A 17,670-nucleotide genomic window follows, 5' to 3' on the forward strand; every position below is an offset into this window, starting at 1 on the left:
CTTCCAGTTGATGAACAAATACATGATAAGGTCACACTCATTACACACAAAGTACTTGGCGCAAATGAACCACAATCTCTTGATGAGCTCGTCAAGGAGCATAAACCATCACGCAAACTCCGGTCATCCTCGCAGTCGCTTTTGCATAACCATCGACTAAAGACGGTCACTGCATCATGTGCTTTCAAATGCACTTCAGCGGCCGTCTGGAACGTTCTTTCTTCCGAAATTAGGAAACCACCAGAGCTATGCACTTTTAAATCTAAATTGGAAACTCAATTCTTAAGGACAAATTTTTGTGTTTTGTTTGTTGTTATTCCCCTGCACCTCCGATAAGCACAGTTGGCTCCGTGCGGTGCGAAAGAAGCCCAACATACCTACAAGCCGCTACGTCGGTAATACTTTTCTCTTCACTCGCTTGGATGGGCCACTTGGCTTCTGAGGCCAGTCCCTATGCCAGCTTATGTAGGCCCAGTGTCATTGAGTCTCTGCCAAATGAAATGAGTGTGGCGGTGCGTATGGAGTGCTCCCACTCGAATGCAGCTCACCAAGGACCAAGCCAGCTTATAAGCATACAGAAGTTTTCTGATTTGTATTTCTGTCTCGCAATCGCTGGCAATCCTTTATTGCTATGAGACATTAATTTACGTACATTCTTTTGCTGATTTTGAATAGATTTTTGGTATGGTTAGGGAAATAAACTCCATTACTCCAAAGTTGTCGGAATGAATATATCAAGGCGGCAATGTTGTATTGTTCTCCAAGTGTGTTATTAGATTATAATCATGTAACTAGATAATTATAATATGTCCTATTCTGATCGGTTTATGTTGTGATTTTTGATCCATTTTATATGTCAATGTTACCTTATAATGCATTGCTTGTTAAACTTATCCAGCTGTATTGTGACATTTAATAGCATAATTTATGTCATGAAATGCAACATGATGCCATGATCAATGCAGTTAATGAACGTCTAGAGGTCTCTTGAATACCCTGCTGTGGAATTATCAACCAATGACACGTTCTTATATTTACCGTGTTCACGTCAGAACAGCTAATTAATGGAGTTACCAGCAGTGTTCCTGTTGGCAATTGTCCTTGGTAAAATGTCATAGGAATTGTCATTTGGTAACATAATTTTTTCGCAAAAGTAACAATTCTCTGAGCATTAATGCAGTAATGCATTGTGCGTGTGTTGTTCCAGCTTAATACATTTTCCGAATAATTCTTAGGTACAATGGATTTTACTTTTCTTATTGTATTATTTGCAATATTTTGGTATTGTTCACTGATGGAGTGAGAGCTCTATTGTTTTCACTTCGAATGGTGTGAATTATAGCATGTGTGTATTTGAAGGTTATCCAGTGTGTGTGTGTGTGCACGCATGCAAAATCGAATTATTTCATCACAATTGGCTTGTTTAACCAAATGAGCCACACTGTTTCGTATGAGTCTTTTTCAGGAGGGTCCTGCATTGGGCTTTTATTTTAAGATGTTTCCAGCCAATTGATGAGTGTTTATACACGTGGAAGGAAACTCGAACGCATGCATGTACGAGGGAGCAACACTATCCCCATTTAGATGTCGATTTGTTCACCGGCTGCACTGCCTACTCCTGGCAGGCCAGGTTGTAGCACCCCATCGACGCCCATGGAAGGGAAGTTTCACAACATTTGTGTGATCCATCAACCCTCACTGCCTCCACATTGCTGGATAACAGGCGTGCGCATAGCCACCGACTTTTTAGTGAAATATATCTAATTAGAAGCACAGTATGCCCAATCACCATGGTGGATGCATTTTTTGGATTGATTTATATTGGTTTCAAATATGGATCGAAAAATTGACGCTTTCATTAAAATAGACAAAGGCGTTTACAAAAGGATCAACTGCTGGAAGAAACAAAACAATCTGGAATACTGTATATTGCATTTGAACATAGCACGGTATGAACAATTACGTGGGCAAAATTGTTAAAAGGGATACCAGTTTTTTTGACTTACATAATAATACAATTGTTGTGTACTATGAATTTGTGCCTTAAGACAAACTGCATATTTTGTTGGTTATATATGTTAATCTTTCTTGCCGCTGATTAAATTAAACAAATTCATAAACAAAAATGTACTACATTCACAGTAACAGCTTACCAAAACGGAGTATTCCCTCGGGAACTTAATGGGAATGTCTTTTAAGTTTGAATCTGAAAATAAATCTTATTTTCACTTGTTATTGAAATGTGTTCAAATTGATGGCTGGTTGGAATGTTTTCAAGGCTTTGTTCAATCATTGTAATGGTGTGGAGTCTCCGGCGAAAAAATTGAATTCTAGATTGTCTCTCAGTTGGGCAATGCATCTCAGCGTGTTGCTGTTGAGCCATTTTCTTTGGTTCGTTTAGCACATGCAAACACGTCCATATTTTTAGACACACCATCAGTGTACCTTGGATAATAAGGCATTAAACGGTATTAAATGTGAATTTTATTATTCAATATTTGTTGTTCTCAGCAGCAGAGGTAGAAATTAAACATTATTTTCACAAGGATCAAGTACATTTTTATTTTATTTTTTTAATTTGCTAAGAAGGTTGAGGAGCATCTGGATTAATTCGTGTGAGGATGGATTTTCGCTCCAAGGTGCTCAGGAATTAAATCATGGGGCAGCTTGGGCAGCTTGTAGGATAGGTGCTTTGGGGTCCCAGCGAACCGTGTCCCAGAGCCGATTACATTTACAAGAGTGAGCTGTCCATGCTTAAAACCATGAACAGAATGAACCATGAATAAGCTGTTTTTTATAATTTCAATTATACGTGATTTATTAAAGCTCTATTGTATATGTTTTTTTATGATGTGATGTATATTTTTACGCATTCAACAACCGAATGTATAATTTTAAATGGAGACATGTTTAGAGCAATCTGAAATACACTGATACGTTGTTATCCTTCCCCCGCTCCTCCAATTAACACGGCTGTCTACGTACGGTGCAAAAGGAGTTCAACATACATACAAAACTCCGTTATAGATACACTGCAGTTGCAATTATTATCATTTTCTGAAAATGTATGTCCTGTAATTTACAGAATTATTACACTATGTAACACAATTTTTGTTCCTGGGTAGTAAGTGTTATTTCCTCATTGCTTATGCCTAAAACGGATATAATTATTCTCCACAAACTTTCCTTTAGTGACCAGAACAGTGATGTTTTGAAATTTACCTATTTTTCAAGGAGAAATCGGGCGAATTTGTGTATTTTCGTTCACATAAAGTCAGAAAAAAACATATGAATCAAAATGAACATGTATTTATACTAAAGTAATACAAAAATGACTACAACAGATTTAGAAGTGAGTAGCTTTTCGAGATTTACGATTATACGATAAATCACTTTCACGAATCAGCCCCCAAATGTAGTCTCCCATCATGTTCTCGTGAAACTGTCCTTGGTAGCGGTGTTCAAAGTCCAGTATATCCTGGTGGAAGTGCTCACCTTGCTCCTCCGAGTACACTTCCATGTCCTCCTTTAATTTATCAGGATGGGCATCAAAGATATGGACTTTGAGGGACATCCTACAGCCCATTGTGCCATAGTTCTTCACCAATCTCAACCAGCTCCACATAGTTTTCGACCTTGTGATTGCCCAGGAAGCCATGAACCACTGCGACAAAGCTGTTCCAAGCCGCGGTATCCTTACTAGTGAGCTTCTTGGGGAATTCATTGCACTCCAGGATCTTCTTTATATGTGGTCTGATGAAGACACTGGCTTTGACCTTTGCCTCAGACAGCTTAGGGAAGAAGTCTTGAAGGTATTTGAAGGCTGCCGACTCATTATCTACAGCTCTGACAAATTGTTTCACAAGGCCCAATTTGATGTGCAGTGGTGGCATCAGCACCTTCCGACGGTCCACCACTGGCTCCCACTTGACGTTGTTCCTCCCCACAGAGAACTCGGTCCGCTGTGGCCAGTCCCGCCTGTGTTAATGTGCCTTGGTGTCACTGCTGTCCCAAAGGCAAAGATAGCAGTGAAACTTGGTAAAACCGCCTTGGAAACCTATCAGGAATGCCACCATTTTTAAGTCTCAGATGACCTCCCAGCCGTACTCATCATACTTCAAGGCGTCCAGCAAGGTGTTTATGCTGTTGTAATCCTCTTTGAGGTGCACCGAGTGAGCCAGGGGAAGAGACAGGAACTTGTTACCATTATGGAGCAGCACGGCTTTGAGGCTCCTGGATGAGCTGTCAATGAAGAGGCGCCACTCATTCTGGTTACAGGCGATTCTGATTGCCTCGACCAGACTGGTCACATTGTGGCAGAAGCAGAGCACATCTTTACGGGTGATGAAGCTGCAAAAAGGTTGGTGACGCTTCCTCTGATCTGCAACTTGCACACTTTCATCCAACAAGTTCCACTGCTTGAGCCTTGACGTCAAAAGCTTGGAATTGGACTTGGTGAGACCAAGATTTCTGATCAAGTCGTTGAGGTCTTTTTGGTTGGGGTAGTATGGGTTTCTCTCCTCAGCTCCACCTCTGAAATTGTCATCTGGATCTACAACGTCTTCCTCGTTCTCTGACTTGCTGCTCTCTTCTAAAGTTGGCTGCTCTCTCTCCGGAGGAGTGGGTATGGGGAGCTCATGGCAGTGTGGCACCGGGGCCATGGATGAAGGAAGGTCCGGATACGTGATAGCAGGTGCATTCTTGCCAGTTCGACGTTTGGAAGGGTTCACCATGCAGAAGTAGCAGTTGCTTGAGTGGTCAGTGCGTTCCTGCAAATTCTTGGGATAGTAAACTTCATGGCTCTTTTTTCTCCTATGTACCATCCAAAAAATATATATTTATTTTACCCATGACTAATGTGTAAGAGATTCTCGCAACATGTTTCACGTGATATATTTTTTCAATAACATTTAAAATTGTTAAACATTTTAAAATGTCAAACTTTTACAATTAAAAAAATTAAACACATTTTATAACTTAATTCTAGATTTGAAGCTTTCGTGACTGCAAGGATTCATATTCTTTACCGAAAAAACCTAAGAATATAAATTGTATAACATAAAATTCCAAGCAAACATTGTCCATCTTATCTTCCAGAGTTTTTTTGCATTGCTCACAGATGGAATGAGGTGCCCAGGGTTTGTCTTGATCTCCGACAGGCATGCCGAAATATGCCTTGTTGGCCTTACACATCTTAGCAGATGCTTCCACAGAGCACTTTTTCGCTCGTCTTGATAAATTGACCGCAGATATAGCAAAATGCGTCTGCCGGATGCTTGCAGCCTCTTGATGCCATCTCAGAAAAATGCAAATATGTCTCCACTTAGGAAGATGGAACTAAACTGAACTGGTGGGTTTAAGGTCCTTGTATTTATACCACTATTTATATTGCTGAAAAGTTCTAGAATGTTCTAGAATTTACTCCAAGTTTATTCAGCACTGAATCTATCTGGAATGTTCAGGAAAATAGGTACATTTTAAAACATCAATGTCCTGGTCACAAAAGCAAAGTTTGTGGGGAATAATAGTCATTTCCTGTACTTTTGAGGCATAAGCAATTAGGAAATAACACTTACTACTCAGGATCAAAAATTTAATAAAAATGTGTTACAGTGTTATTTATCTATACGGTATATATAAAAGGGATATTTGTGAATATGTGTGACTGTTCGAAATGTTTAGCATACTTCCCAACATGCAACAAACTTGAAATTTGGCATGTGGGTAGCTTCCAGACTGTACACAATGCAAAAAGTATAAAAATAGACTTTTGTATTTGGGGGGGGGGGGGGGGCGCAATAATGGGTATATTTGCACGGCAAGTGAACGGTGACGTCACATCTGTGATGTCACCCGCATGCGGAAGCGTTACGCAGTGTGCCCGCTGACGTCACGCATCCCCCCTCACCCTCCACATTGACCGTGTATTAATCCAAGACAAGAATCCAAGTCTCGGGCAAGATATTTAATAGGGATACAACGATACATCAATTCATCGGCAAATATCAATTATTAAGCTTAAGAAATATCTATCAAATCTCATGTGTAAGAATGGCAAATGATCAATTCCTATATGTTATTTACTATGGAATAATATACCCGTACAACCGCTAAAGGTGCTCCACTTCATTGCAATGTAAAAATGTATTAAAAATAAATTAGTGTTCCATTAAATCACAAATCTGAATCGCAGCATTTCATGCAATCCCTGAGATTGCAAGGTGAATCGTTCAACCCCACATACTGAGTAGACATTCTTGCTTCCACCACAAATAAAAAGGAATACACTGTTTACTGTATTGTGCATGCATTGTTTGTTTTAGGTGAGGTGCAGTGGCATAGTGGTTAGTCGTTAGCGCATCGTGCTATGAACCCTGTGACCAGAATTTGTTTCTCAGCCAAAGACGACGAAGCATGGTGCCTACCACACCACCCCATCGTGCGTTGTTCCAGCCTTAATATGTTGTCGCTAATGGCACTCGCTCCAATAGCCTATAAAAGGCTGTACGAATGATCTTTATGTTTGTGTTCATACATACACTGCACAATGTCCTGTAAAATGATAAAGTTTCTTTCACTATTGATGAGATACTAGATGAAAACGGCATGGGAGGAATCAAGATTTGTTCATGTACCGTCACTGCTGTGTTCCTGAAATAAATTGTTGCCATCTTATAAGTTGCTAACGTGCTACCTGGTGTAGCGGAAATTACATTTGTAGTGACATCACAGATGTCACTGTGTAATGCCGGCGTGCGATGTATTGACATCGCGGACACCACTCATATGTGGGTGTAGTACCGGCCCTAGAGGGGCTCGGCGAGCGCTGACTGACAGCGCTGGATGGCACAACGCTCTGCGTGCAGTGCCGGCCCCTACAGGATAGGGTGTGAGAGTGCCGGCCACGGAAATGGGGTTACTATAGGCCATGACACTCTGGTTGACCCCAGAGGACACGTGACCGGTAAAGTCTACACAGGGGCCCCAAGTGGGGGCTAGGGGTGGTTGTGTGTCAGGGTCGAGATCCTGCTCGAGGATTCTAGAAGGTGGTCGTGGCTAAGGGCGGGGCCAGCCACGCCACAGAGGATATAAGTCAGGTCCTGCATGGACCGGCTGCTGTTGTTCATCCTGAAGAATCTACGTTCTACGTTCTACAGAGTCTCCAACACGTGGACCTGGACCCAAGCTGTGGTCCGGTCCGTTGTAGCTAGTTACAGTGTAAGTAGTGCAGTTAGCCTGGTGGTCACCACCATAGCTTGTTATTCTGTTAAGGGGCAGTTACCCCGTGTGTTGGTGTAATGACATGATGATACCTGCTGGCTGGGAAAGGGAAGCACGGGTTTGGGCACCGCAAAGACAACATCCAATCTGAAAGGGAGAGGTATCTGAGAGGTATCTGGGGCAAAGGTAATCGCAGATTTATCTGGGGCGGAGTTGGCCAAGATGTTCCGGGAACCTGCTTGAAGGTTCCACAAGAGGGTGTGGCCGGAGGCGGGGCCTAGCCACGCCTGTGGAGATATAAGGGCGAGGGGACCCGGGGCTCGGGGTTCGTGTGTGGATTCTTGGGTGCGGACTGCGTCGCTGCTCGCCGTCATCTCTCTCCGTCGTCCGGCCACATGGAAGATCTCCTGTGGGGTTTCCATCGCCATCCTCGTCCCGCCGCCAGCCACCGGCGTAGCCGAGTGAGGGTGGTGGGACCATGCCGAGTGATTGGCCACGTGTGTAGCCAGTAGAGACGTTAATATCTAAAGTGTTGTACTCAGAGTGAGAAGGATAAGGTTGGCCTGTGTTGTGCCCGTGTAAGAAATAAAAGAAGTACCCTCTACACGATGTGTCGCGGAAGTCGCTCATTACATTGGTATTAATAAATGTGTTGCCTCCAAGAAGTGCGTCTGCGACTCAGTTGAACTTACTACACATTGATACAATGCAATCACTACTTCCTTTCACACTATATCAAACAGCACAATTGAAGACAGGTATGGGCAATATGATATTATGAGAACAATCTTATGCATGTGAAATGTGTTGGTGTAATTGATCACAAATGCACATGTACCATGTGTCTGGGCAGCTTGACTTACAGCAAAGGCAATTTCAAGGGATTTATTGGCACTTACGTTCAGGAGTTGTCATCGTGTATTGTATAGCAACAACTGTTTCTCCATGCAGTAATGTCTATGTCCATAAACGCTGCCTTTTTTACAATGCACTTTTGGCAGTTGTGTGTTGATTACCGGAGTTCACAGGCCTTCGTCATGAATTGCATTGTACTCATGAAACGAGGCAAAATAAAATTAAGTTTTAAAATGTTTTCCTCTATTACAGATTTAGCCACAAGACAAAATATGTATTACGTTTCGGGAAAATATCAGTGGCAATAATTTCCAGTGCTGCTTATTAAACGCTGATTATATATAACACGAGTATCACCATTACCATATAAACTACATTATTAGGGCTGATCAAGAGCAATTCTTTCAATAAATACAGTATCTATATAACCTTCCCCTCCCCATGCCAACGAAGTAGTTAAGGGTAATTGGAAGCTATTGGCATTCTATATTTTGAAAGTTGGTCAACCGGAGTGTTTGACATTGCCAGTTTAAAAGATGGTGGAAGCAGTTTAAATATTGGAGGTGAAGCACAATGATGATGCATGGACCTATTGCCCAACAGATTTTCCACATCAAAGATCAATACCTTGCAGCACTAAACCTCCCCCTTGCACTTTTTCTGCACATGAAGGACCTCTTTGCCACTAAGTCCAAAGTGAAAACCTTGATCACTCGTTGCTGGCCACTACTGTGGTTTAAAGTAATTTTGTTAAGCAAGTTAATTAATAGTAAAAAAATTTGTTTCCCACTGAGAAGAGAGATCATTATGTTTCAGCTGATTGGCCTAAGATTTCAGTAATATTAAGCAATACTTTCACTGCAGTAATTTTCCTGAAGACCATCTGGCAATAAAGTGTACAGTTACATTTACTGTTAATGAGGGAGGAAAATCATATTTATACATTTACTTTAATCAATCTGTATATGGTTTATGAAGCAGAGACAATGCAGCCTGCCATAAATTTCATGATCCGTTTGACACACGTGATTTAGTAAAAACACTCTTTTCAACACAATTTGGATTTATATAGTGGCTTCATGTGGTCACATCTAAATATACTGGAGATAAACATATTTATTTTTTAGTCGGTCAGTGGCAAAGGAAAACGGAAGAAGTCCTTGAACCTGGACTTGAACACGAGCAGAGAGTCAGGGAACCAGCAGCACCGACTGCTGAGGTAATTGAATTCCAGATAAGGAGGCAGTGAACGGAGTGGGGAATGAGCAACGTCCCCACAAGGTTGATTGAAGGCTTTAATGGGAAACCTTGGTTTCTGGCATGTAAATTCCACAGGGGCGAGTAGAGGTAGGTAGTGCGGAGTCCATGGAAGATCTTAAATATGTTGAACGCGATCTTAAAATTAAGCAGGGAGTGGATTGGGAGCCAGTGGAGGGGGCTGGAGTATGGGGGTGATGTGGTCTTGTTTATGGGTGCGGATAGGGAACCTGCCAGTGGCATTTTGAATCCTCTGGGGTTTGGAGATGAGGGTTTTGGGGAGGTTTAAGAGGAGAGGGTTGCCATAGTGGGGTAGGGATGTGATAAAAGTATCAATAAGAGATATAGTGCAGCTATGGTAAGGATAAGATGGGGGCAGGAGATGTTGCGCAGAAGGTACGAGGTCCTGCAGCGATTAAATATTCCTTGATATGTGTGTGTGAATGAACATATTACTTAATCACTATAATCACTGAATTCAGTAACAATTTAACATCAAAATCCCAAGTCCTAACCCTATTTTAATTAGCATTAAGGGATTGGGTAGGTTAATAAGATCTGTATAGACTTTTGATTTAATCTCATCAGCTATGTGTCAATATATCCTTGCAGCAAGCTTGGGATGGGATCTTTTTTTCTTGTCTGTCATAATTTGCTGTTAGCACTGGTAAGTGATTTTTTAACCCATTATACAGGAATTGCAATTTCATGTTTTTAATTCATGATATCATAGCATCGGCTAAGTAAATTGTACAACAAATGGCTCACATTGATAATCTGCCATCACTGTGTTGAGTTCAGCCATTGTGTTAACAGAATTACCCTTGTGAGTATTTAATCTTCATGAAAAGTGTGATTGCTTGCAGACTATGCAGTAAACTCTTGACCAGATTTAACAGGAGATGAAAAGGCTGAAGCTAACTGACTTGCTTTTGTCCCTTTTGTTATCTAATGAGAACATTAGCATATGTAACATCAACAATCACACAAATTAGAACATTCGCGTGAATATGGTCATATATACCAACGATCACACTGCAGATCTGCCTAAATCAGATATGTGTTAATTATTCACGTACTTGAACAATTCACAATGTAATTTGATGAACGTCACAACACTGTTAGTTTCGCGTTGATAACGCTACCTTTGTAGCCAGAATGCATTTTCTGTTTCAAGAATACAAAAAGGGAGAGCTCAAAAACTCAAATTTTCCCCCCACTAATCTTTAATGAGAGTATTACTTCACGAATGAAATAGTTTACACTGTAATTGGTATGCAGGTATTGTAGTGAGATGGAATTGTTTGGACACATTTGAAGTTATGAATGGCATTCTCAGCTGAAAGTGTAATCACTGTGGAAACCCCAGCACAAAGTACCAAGTGCTGCATAAACTATGGGTATTTACAATTCAATACAATATTCAATATCTGATTAAATCAATGCAGCAGTTAATCCTGTAATACTAATGAAGCTCATTTTCGTGACCTGAGAATGAGCATTTCAAATCGTAATTCATGGTGCTTCATCATCATCATCCATGATCTATCCATTGATGGACGAAGACCTCACTACATCATCGCCATCCCTCAGAGTCGTTCGATGCCAACACTCATCTCACTCCTGCACATAAGCTAATGTCAACCATCTCCACAGTGGCGTTCCCTCCTTTCCCTGCCATTCCATCCTAACTGTTATTCCAATGTGTCCTGCCCAAGCCTCGGCTACCTATTTTTATTATCGGTAAATTTCTCTAATGTGTGTGTGATCGTTGTACTTCTCTTTCTGTTTCTCATTACAATTCCAAAAATGCGAGACTCCCTGTTCATGCAGTGTACTTCTCATCTATTCTTACATTTATCTCTTTCTTACACAGCTGCCTGGCATAGGCCCAAAGGCCCTAAAAATGAAGCAGCCAGCAACAATCAGCATGATCAAAGTTGTAATGGGTCAGAGTTGTCACTCTTCTTTTTTTAAATGAGAAAGGTTATACGAGCTTGAGAAAACCGACGATGTGAAGTCGAGCAGCGCGTGGGACGAATCACTTGCAGTGTTGTGGTTGAACAATGTGGATGAACGAAACGGTGAGTCTTCTTAACCGAGTCGTCAACATGGGTGGATGTATTAATGAGTAGAATTCATGTGAACAGTAACCACAGCACTAGTATCGGTAGAAGGGTGATAAGGAGGCGACTGACCACCGGTGCGCAAGTGACGGGAGTGAATCGATGAGTGCTTGATGATCGATCAAACTGACTGTTTTGCGTTGAATTCTATTGCGTACAGTGAGGTAAAAACTGGGTGGCCCACCACACAGATTTGGCGACAGAATTCCAACTTCGGCCGGATTGTGTTTCCATAGTCGAAGTAATTGCTCTGCGTGAAAGAACATTTCACACTGAAAAGAAAACCAAGCGAGAATTGCATTCAAGTCAGTGGTGATTGATTGTACCATGAACTTGTTGTTTGGTGCACATAGATACACATTTCTTCCATAAAAGTGATTTTCTTTAGAGACTCTCAAATTCTTCCATAGTATATCTGAACACTGTATTAGCTGACGTATCATTTTTCGTTTTATGAAGCTGTCAACGGTATATATTTTTCAAAAACAATTGTTACGTGTCAGACATTTACAAAGGAAACGATCACTGGAAACTTGGGTGATTGTTAAGAACTCGCTCATGCATATTATTGGCGTTTTCAACGATTGGAGTTTATAATTGTTGGTAAATCTTAACAACGATTGTTAAGAACTCACTCATGTACAATATTTATTTTGTAAGTGAAACGTACACAATTGTGCATACACCGATGAGATGGAGCAATGAAATCAGTTGGTGTGCAAGTGCTGGGTGTAAGTTTGTAAGAGGTGGCGGCGGCTTCGGGAGGCCTTCATCCAGCAGTGGATTGACCATGGCTGATAAATATGATGATGATCAATCACAAATTATGTGTCAGACATGAATTTATTTCATTTCGATTTTTATTCACATCATGTAATATGCATTTCAGTGATGGTTTTCAACTGTAATACTGTTCAGTTAAATGTTTTTTATCAGGGTTGGATTGTGTTATCTTTTTGCAAGATAATTAACTCAAAGGAAGAGCAGCGCACTAGACTTTGCTCTCTGTCGTGGATGCCAGTGCTGAATGTGACTGCCAATCTAAAAGTAGCATTTTTTGTGTTGCTTTCACACATATGTTGGTAGATTTTGTATAAAAAATAAAAAATGGATTTTTAAAATTCTCTTTCCATGACAATGCATCTTGCTTTCTTTCTTTTTATGTGGAATGCTAATACGTGCACCTAACTGTTGCTGACGGGTCTTGGTTCAGTGATGAATGTCTTGGGTCATTGCTGTACATTCATACCTGATTTTTCTTTTTTTTGTGAGGGTTTCTGCTGTACGTAGCTAAATCTATGAGGTCGTGCTCTCCTACATCACTGTTTCCCCTACCTCAGATGATTTATTGATTTGTCCCTTTCTTTCACTCGCTATCTTGATGACAAATGTGTCCATCACTGAGTGGGCTGAGCAGCCAGGCATAGTGGTTTCATGGGAACGCCCACAGGCGCAGCTTTCAATTTTGACACCATTTTTGTAATGGTCACACGCCCGTATTTTTTATAGATGCACTTGGAAGAACATAGTGTTTCCTTTTTCTGTCATTTTCTTCCACCAGCATCTACAGAAGATTCCCATTTCCTATAAAAGGCTCTATTATGTTCTGCTTGCCTTCTGTCTATGTTTCTTCCCGTTTATGTTCAATTATTTACTAACACGATGTGTCCGCATTCCATGCAATCATTTTAGACGAATTGATATTAAATTATAATTACCGTGAACAAAAAAATTCCTCTCTCCTAGGCTTTATTACGGTTAATTAAATATATGTCGTTTTTGAGTTTAAGATACAGTATGCTGAATACTTTTGCACATAAATGCCTTTACGGGGTTGAAAATCCGAACAAAAGACTATACTGTGTGTGTGTGTGATTTTGCATGTAAACTATAACAGTGCCTTATTTAGCTTTCATTGCTGCACAATTTATGATGTTGGGTATCTGCCAAGACCACCTGGGACCTTGTGAGCACTTGCCCTCAAGCTCACATGGCCGGCCCACACTCCCAGAGGACCTCACACGCATTCGCATCACTTTGCACCAAGAGGCGTTCCCATTTAGAATACGATGATGGCAGATGGATGAACGTTTAGTAAGTCAAGATTGTTTATATTTCTGCAGGAGATAAATGTAAACAAACGATCATTAAACGACATTAATTTTGTTCGTACGCCAAAACTAAGTGTGTAATTGATAAATATATATCAAAAGCAAGTAGAATGTTGGATGCAATATTACTTTTTGGCATTTCCAGAAAAAAACTAATCCACCGTTGTAATAATTATACATGACATATGAGCAAAAAACACATACATTTTTGCAGCACTTTAATGAAATACAAACATCTGTTTAATTTGATATCCAATGGTATTAAATTAAACACATGTAGATAATATTGATATGGTTGTCTCACAGAAATATCCAGCTCCCATGTAGCTCGTTTTTATAATTCATGTGAGTCATGTTAATAACACACAACAACATATTTTTATTAATAATGTCACTGGCTCGGTTAATGCCCACTATGGTATGGTATTACACATATTACTAAGCAGATATCGGTATTTAACTGCTTTCCCTGTGTAAACTCGCTGAGTGAAGCACACTTAATCTCTGGGCTACCCAGACATCATACGGCATTTTGTGTCGCCACTAAAATACTATTTGAAGCAATTTTTTCACATTTGTATGAAAAAACCAGAATATAGTTTTTTTTCCTCACAATTGTCTAATAAATTGTACTACAGTATTCGTTTGCCATATACTATGGCTTTGATTACACATTGCTAAGTTTTGTCTATAAATGTAGGGGCGCTTCAGTAATTGGATGTGGAGTGCATGGAATTGAAGTCGATTTCTTTGGCTGCACTGTTGCGTTTAACACCCTTTCTGTGCGTTTCAAGGGAGATTTATGCATGGACCTTACATTTATAGGCGTTTTCGTCCCTCAAGGAATGGAAGCTAATGACGCCTGCAGTTATTCACGTGCACTGCTGCTGATAGCGGTAAACTGATACGACTCCATGTGGTCATCTGGCTGCAGGGACTGCTGATGCCAAGCAAAAGGTTGATTAAACATGACGGTGGCAGTCGACTGCGAGCTGAGTAGTTTGTAATCGCCACCTGGTGCCACCCTGTGTTGCGTTTTATTTCCTGAGAACAGCACTGTAGAGTTGGGTGGGCGACGTATCCCCGTGAGAGAGTGTTGAATCGCCAGGGATATCTTAGCTCACATTCTCATTCCGGGTGACGCGATCTCACCGTGCCCTCCATCTCACTTTGACTGATCAATAGCATAATGAGATTTTCCCCCCCCTCTTTTTTCTACATTTCTGACCTTGTGAAAAGGCAAGCGGTATAAGGAAGGTGTGCACACACGTACGCATATACGTGTGTGTGTGTGTGTCAAATATAATGTGAAAAACATTCGAAAAGCAACTTACTAAATGTCAGTGGCTGTAATAGGCTTTGACAAAATATTTGGGAGCCAAGTACTAAAGTTGCCAAACTAACACTGGGTTTAATTGAAACCTTCATCTTCATGTTAAATTTGCATGTAATGTGTTAATAGAGATTTTTTAAAATGCACCAAAATAAAATACCCCATTCCACTTTGTGCTTACTTTTGATATTTAATTCTCAAAGATTCTTGACTACCCCTTAAACACTACTCGATCAATAGAACAATAAGAAGAAGAGTAGATTAAAGTAATGCAATTTTATTTTACAATAAACATTTGTAAGATTAAAAAATGTTCGTGATAAGTGGTTCATTATTGCTATATTTGATCCAGTATGACAAGCATTTTAATCGTAAATCTAGTACAACCAAAAGGCTTACAAATGGCTTAAGAAACGAAATAGATTTTGCCATAAATATATACCTCATAAAACAAATATACATAAAATATTTTCAAATGACATGCAAGTTTGCAAAAAAAAGGTTCACTCGAATATATAATAAGGGCCATGTGAAAATTGTATTAATCGATTGTGCATAAATCCTCGCTGATTATTATCGATCCCAGTTAGCTGCTGTCTTCGCTGCATGCATGTAATGTCTTATTTTGTTTCTGAGAGTGTCTTTTTAAGGCTGCTTGTCAGTTTTTGAACGAATTCAAATACTGTATAATAATCATTTCAAACTAGATTCGAAGCTTGCGTGACTGCAGGAATTATTCTTTGGTTCTTTCGGTAAAGTCACGAAGAAATAAATTAAATTAAATATTTGTAGAATACGACATTTCGATTGCAACACAAGCAACCATCATCAGGTACAAATGAATGAGAAAACAAACATAGTAAACTTGGAAATAAAATGCAATACAACACAGAGAGTCGGCCAACAAAACAGTCAACACCCCACCTGGTTGATTACGTTCTTCCAAAGATTGCTAAATATGAGAGAGAGACAAAACATAGACACGGAGACACACAGACAGATACACAAGCAGAGAGAGACTCACAAAGAGACAAACAGAGAGAGACACACACATAGGCACACAGAAAGACAACGTTTCTTTGTCGAGGCCTTAAATAGAGAGAGGGGGGGGGCAGAGGGGGAGTTGTGTGGAATTCCTGCCCATAGCGACCGGAGGAGAGAATGGACTTAATATAAACAAGCACGAAACAAGCACGGTAGAAAGCAAAATTTGTCAAATTAGGAAGTGTAATGCAATGCAACACAGAGATTCGGTTAGCACACAGTTAACGCATAGCCTGGTTGATTACGTTCATCCAATGATTGCTAAATTAGAAGTTAAGCATGAAATAAACAAGCACAGCAAACTCTCCCCGCAGAGGTGGTTCTAACTAGATTCGAAGCTTTCGTGACTGCAGGAACTATTCTTTGGTTATTTCGGTAAAGTCGCAGAGACGTTGTCTTTCTGTGTGTCTATATGTGTGTCTCTCTCTGTTTGTCTCTGTGTGAGTCTCTCTCTGCTTGTGTGTCTGTCTGTGTGTCTCCGTGTCTATGTTTTGTCTCTCTCTCAAATTTAGCAATCTTTGGAAGAGCTTAATCAACCAGGTGGGGTGTTGACTGTTGTGTTGGCCGACTCTCTGTGTTGTATTGCATTATATTTCCAATTTTACTATGTTTGTTTTCTCATTCATTTGTACCTGATGATGGTTGCTTGTGTTGCAATCGAAACGTCGTATTCTATTATTATTCAATTTTATTTCTTTCTACGTGACTTTACCGAAAGAACCAAAGAATAATCATCATTTGTTTTTAACTTAAAACTTTCGTGACTGCAGGAATTCATACTCTTGGTTCTTTCAGGAAAGTCACGTAGATAGAAAACAAAAATAAAAAATGAAAATAATGAAATAAAATAAAAATAAAAAATTAAAATAATAAAACATGTTTTAAAATATATATAATAAAAGAAAAAACCACGATAAAAAAAGAGTAAAATTTAATTTAAAATAAATTGAAAATAATAAAAGCAAAAAACCCACGACGTTTCGATCACAACACAAGCAGTCTTCATCAGTCTTTTATTATTTTCAATTGATAATTTGTTTTTAGCTTTTTGCTATCTACGTGACTTTACCGAAAGAACCAAGAATAATAATCATGATTATCAGCAGCCATGTTATACCGACTGCTGGATGAAGGCCTCTCCTAGCCTTGCCATCACTCGTGGTGTATTTCGTGCACACGAGTTGATTTATAATTAAATAAAGAGGCGGATGAGATACATTTGGAGCGCATTTTGGAAAAATAAACTGCATAATGAAAGAAACATAGACATTGACAAAGAATAGAAACATAATAATATCAAATGTACACTACAGTATGATTATAAACTATTGTTGTTATTTTAAGCAAACACATAACACACGAATGACCCACAATACTACATTTTTGTTACTCTTTATATATGGCGAGAATATAATCCCGTGCTCTTATAATAAATGTTCTGCATAGTTGTACTGCCATGCATTGCGTATTTTTGTTTTCCCAGAAAGCCCAAGGGTTGAATAGTTTGGCTCAATGAAACGTGGACATCGTCAGTGAACCTTAAGAATTCAAAAGGTGCCTTAGTATGCCTTTGGCATGTTGATTCCTCAGGATGCCTTAGGCTGGCCCAGTGAGTTTTATGCATGTCCACTGAAACCGTATGGTGCCTTCGGCCTGTCCTCTGCCAAGCTTTATTTGTTGTTGAGACTAGAGTGGGAGCACAGTATGTCTCTAAAATTATAAG

Source organism: Lampetra fluviatilis, chromosome 2, assembly GCF_964198595.1.
Source record: "Lampetra fluviatilis chromosome 2, kcLamFluv1.1, whole genome shotgun sequence".
Lineage (NCBI taxonomy): Eukaryota > Metazoa > Chordata > Hyperoartia > Petromyzontiformes > Petromyzontidae > Lampetra > Lampetra fluviatilis.